The following is a 5,276-nucleotide window of genomic DNA, read 5'->3' on the forward strand; positions in this document are numbered from 1 at the left end:
TCTGGGAAAGTCCCTGACAATTTGGTTCGCGTGTTAGTTCCTTGAGGACGCGAGAACCACGCTGATTGGAGAGTAACCTTGGTTCTGCTGATTCCCTTTCAGTTGGGTGTTGTACTGGTTGTAGAAGCGGTTTGTTGTACTGGTTCTGAGGACCGGATCCATAACGGGCCAGGTAGTTTTGGTTCTGGCTGTAGAGACTTTGGGAAGGGCGGTTCAGGTTCTGATTGATGCGGTTGGTTCCATAATGCTGGAAGTTGTACCTGATATTGTTTTGCGACTGGAAAGGCTTTGATCGCGGTTCTGCTGGTACTGGTATGCGGTTCTGTTGTACTGATTGCGGTCTGTTGGTACTGGTTTCTGGTAAGACTGGTCCGCGGTTCTGATAGGACTGATCGCGGTTCTGGTAGGACTGATCACGGTTCTGCTGGTACTGGTTAAGATTCTGCTGGAACTGGTTGCGGTTCTCGTAGACTGATCGCGGTTCTGATGGTACTGGTTGCGGTTCTGGTAAGACTGGTCGCTGTTTTGCTGTACTGGTTGCGGTTCTGGTATACATTAAAATTCTGGGAGTACTTATTGCGATTCTGCTGATACCGGTTACGGTTCTGCGAAAATTGGTAACGGTTCTGCTGATTCTGAGTGCGGTCCTGTTGTACTCGTTAAGATTCTGAGAATACTGAATGGGTTTCAGCTGGTACTCATTGTAGTTCTGCTGGTTCTGATAGCGGTTCTGTTGGTAATCATTGCTGTACTGAGAATATTGGTTGCGGTTTCTCTGATATTGATTGCGGTTCTGTTGATATTGATTGCGGTTCTGAGAATATTGGATGTTTTCCAAGTTCTGGTTGCGATTTTGTGAGTATTGGTACTGGTTACGATTCTGTCGGTTTACATCGTAGTTCTGTGAGTATTGGCCACGATTCTGTTGGTACTGGTTGCGGTTCTGTTGGTAGTTGCTTCCCTGTTGGATAGCACTGTACTGCCTGGTCTGAGCCTGCAGTCTCTGCTCCTGTCCCTGGAAAGCCTCGCCTGTGTACTCCTTGCGGACGGTGGCCTGGAAGCCTGTGCCGGGAGCCACCGAGTAGTCGACCACACGCAGAGAGCCGTCGGGGTCCATGACCGAGTACTGACCCACGACCACGTCACCTCGTCGTTCCTCTCGAGCAGACTTCATGTCCCCAGTTGATTTGGCGTCGACCTCGTAAGCCCAAGCGTACTCCGGATTCTGCAAACATCAAATGGTAGTAAAAAAAAAGAAAAGAAGAAGAAAAAAACGTACTACTACTGGCTTATAACGAAAATTTAATATATATATGTATCAAGAAATCAGTGGGATACTAACTGGATCATTGTATTCGACTTGGCCAAGACTGTATTGCAGGGCCATCTCTTCAGAACGTTCTTTGAAGCCTTGGGAGAAGGGCCCTTGGGGGTTTCCGGAGGATTTTCTGATGAAGGCGGGAGTCCCTGCTCCCCCTCCACGCCTCGTGAATCCAACATATAGGAGCCTCCTGTGCCGCCACCTTAGGTAGCGCCTACACATAGTAATATCACCAGTGCTACCCTGCAAGAGGTTAAAGATAAAAAAAGATAGAGTTAGATAATTAAATTTGTATGTTATACAGAACAGGGAAAAAAAAGAAATACCTTTTTTGTACCTTCATGGTGAGGAATACGAGGCTGATGCGGCGACGTCGACGGTGACCGTTTATATAGCCAAGCGTGGCCCCGCCTACCCCGCTCTCGAAGTCTCGGATATCCTGCAAGGTCGGTCCGTCTGCTTCCTCATCCCTATCGCCTGTTTTTATGGCAAGGACATTCCTCCTTGTAGACCATCGATCGAAATTCAGTTTTCATTTGAAAAAATTTTTCAATGACAGAATATAACCTATATATAAAGATGGAATCAAGCAAGGGAAAACTTTTCCAGACCCATGCTTTCATAAAACCCATGGCAACACACACATATATGTATTATGCGTAAATATGTGTGGCATGTGTGTTTTTTATGTATGTGTATGAGTGTGTGCACTCATTCACATTCATAAACAAGTATATATGAGTGGCCATCTTCATGCATGTCATGCATTTGCAACGAGGCGGTTGTTTTTTTATCTAAAAAAAAAGAAAGAAAGAAAAAAAAAACGTCAGTTCTCTCACAGCACCGAAGAAATCTCGCAAGTGGACAGCCATGATTTTCGGATGGATGAAATGTTTATCTTTTCACTTGAAAAACTACTACGTTATAGTGTACTGGTCTTAAAAACATCCTAAAGTACCAGCTGCTTCTGTACTAAGATGATTTTCGTTACACTTCCATCCATGCCTGTCATGACAACATCAAACGGTTCTGGGAATCTGTTGTGGGTTTGGCGTTTGTTGGTCTTTTTGTTTCAGTGTTACCCTGCAAAGCCTGGTTTTTTGCATCAACTCCGAGTGTTAGAATTTAGATATATTTTATTGATTGTAACTGCATATTTCTTTTGTTCCATTTTTGGCGCACAAGTGTTTATTTACTACGCAGCACGGTGTTGAGGCTGATGTACTTGCAAATATTTAGTGGAAATATTTTTAATATTAAAATGTTTCCAAAAGGATATATATATATTTTTTTTTTTGTAATTTCTGTCCCATTTCCACACATTTCCATGGTAGTGACATCTATGGGGCGCAGTTATACTGAAGAAATATATAAAATCTCTCAGGGCTAAGATAGAAAAATCTGTTTTATTCCACAGTCGAATTTAATTCTGCGCGACACCGGGTGCACAGTAATCAAAACAACGAAGGAAAAACAAGAAAACTCACGACTATGCCGAGGCTTTAACTGTCTTGTTTCTTCAGGCCTTCGGCATATGCATGTTTTCTTATCCTTCCCTACTTTTTGTTACTCTCTCCAGCCAGAATTCTGAACTGGTATACAGAGCTGATGCAATTAAAACTCCACACTGGCTCACTGTTAACACCATCTCGGCGATGGCAATAACCTTTCGCGAATCTGATATACTTGCATGGATTGAGATCAGTAGCATGATTTGTTTTGATTTGGATTCGACTGCAATCGTCTTCGGCCTAACGGCATTGCAGATTATACCTATGTCTTCCAATATATGACTATGAACTCCAGGTCACATGTTAGATAAAAGGTAAGGATACGGTTATACCTCCATACGTCATGGTAACTTTAGCATGTTAGAAGTTGCAGTGTTCATCATTATCATTTACTTGATGTCTTGTAGAAGAATATATATATATATATATATATATATATATATATATATATATATATATATATATATATATACATATACAGTACACACACATATATGTACATATATGTACACGCACAAACACACACACACACACACACACACACACACACACACACACACACACACACACACAACACAACACATATGTATAATTAGACAGTATATTATATATATATATACATACATATGCACACAGATACACGCACGCACGCACATATATACATATAAATGTGAAAATGTCTATCTATCAATCCGTCTATCGATATCTATATTCATCGTCACACACAACACACACCACACAACCACACACACAACAACACACATATATATAATATATGTATATATATTATATAAATAAACAAAAAACACACATTTATATAATATATATCACACTTATTTTTATATATATCTACATATATGTACTATGATATGTATGTATATACAACACACACCACACACACCACACACCACACACACACACACACAACACACGATATATATATATATATATATATATATATATAATATATATATATATATATATATATATATATATATATATATATAATATATATATATATATATAATATTATATATATATATATATATATATTATATCATCAATAAATTTACCTACACACACATATAAGTGAATGTATATATACATATAAATACATTATCTGTCTATATGCATACATATAAGTAAATCAATTTCTTGTTATATGTGTGTGTGTGTGTGTGACTGCGTGTGTGTGATTGTAAGTGTGGTTGTATATGTGTGTGCGTACAGTGTATCTTTCGAGTAGCCAAAATAAAAGAAAAGAAATTATAAAAACTTATTTATTTTGCAAGTTCAAAGTTTTTTGCCAACACCAAGAGATCCATTCTGAACCATTCTGAACGCCTTTACAGTTCGTGGTCTAGGAAGTCCGTTGGCATTTCGGTTCACTTTTAGTTCCTTGAGGACGCGAGAACCACGCTGATTGGAGAGTACCCTTGGTTCTGCTGGTCCCTGTTCAGTTGGGTGTTGTACTGGTTGTAGAAGTGGTTGTTGTACTGGTTCTGAGAACCGGATCCATAGCGAGCCAGACAGTTTTGGTTCTGGCTGTAGAGACTGGGGAAGGGCGGTTCAGTTTGATAAGCGGTTGGTTCCATAACGCTGGAAGTTGTACCTGATATTGTTGTTGTGACTGGAAAGGCTTGATCACGGTCTGCTGGTACTGGTTGCGGTTCTGTTTGGTACTGATTGCGGTTCTGTTGGTACTGATTGCGGTTCTGTTGTACTGGATTGCGTCTGTGTATGATTGGATCTTTGATACTGGTTCTGGTAGAACTGATCGCGGTGTCTGCTGGTACTGGTTACGGTTCTGTTGGAACTGGTTACGGCTCTGGTAGGACTGATCGCGTTTCTGGTAGACTGATCGCGATTCTGATCAGGATTGGTCCTGGTTTTGTTGGTACTGGTATTGGTAGCGATTCTGTTGGTACTGATTGCGGTTCTGGTATGCATTAAAGTTCTCGGAGTATTGATGCGGTTCTGCTGATATCGGTTACGATTCTGTGAAAACTGGTACGGTTCTGCTGATTCTGATTGTTGTCCTGTTGGTACGGTTGATATTCTGAGAAACTGAAGGGTTTCAGCTGGTTACTCATTGTAGTTCTGCTGGTTCTGATAGCGGTTCTGTTGGTAATCATTGCTGACTGAGAATATTGGTTGCGGTTTCTCTGATATTGATTGCGGTTCTGTTGATATTGATTGCGGTTCTGAGAATATTGGTTACTGTTTTCCGGTTCTGGTTGCGATTTTGTGAGTCTTGGTACTGGTTGCGTTCTGTCGTTTACATCGTAGTTCTGTGAGTATTGGCCACGGTTTTCCTGTACTGGTGCGGTTCTGTGAGTACTGGCCACTTCTGTTGGTACTGGTTGCGATCGTTGGTAGTTGCTTCCCTGTGGATAGCCTGTATCCTGGCCTATTTGAGCTCTGCTTCTGCCTTGAGACTCCAT

The 5,276-nt window shown here is 40.9% G+C and overlaps 2 pseudogenes; both read right to left on the reverse strand.

Moving 5' to 3' along the window:
• Nucleotides 1-33: 33 nt before the first annotated feature.
• Nucleotides 34-4,211, reverse strand: LOC119570145 (annotated as a pseudogene).
• A 12-nt stretch (nucleotides 4,212-4,223) lies between these two features.
• LOC119570146 lies at nucleotides 4,224-5,219 on the reverse strand (annotated as a pseudogene).
• Nucleotides 5,220-5,276: the final 57 nt, after the last annotated feature.

The sequence above is a fragment of the Penaeus monodon genome, unplaced genomic scaffold, assembly GCF_015228065.2.
Source record: "Penaeus monodon isolate SGIC_2016 unplaced genomic scaffold, NSTDA_Pmon_1 PmonScaffold_22439, whole genome shotgun sequence".
NCBI lineage: Eukaryota > Metazoa > Arthropoda > Malacostraca > Decapoda > Penaeidae > Penaeus > Penaeus monodon.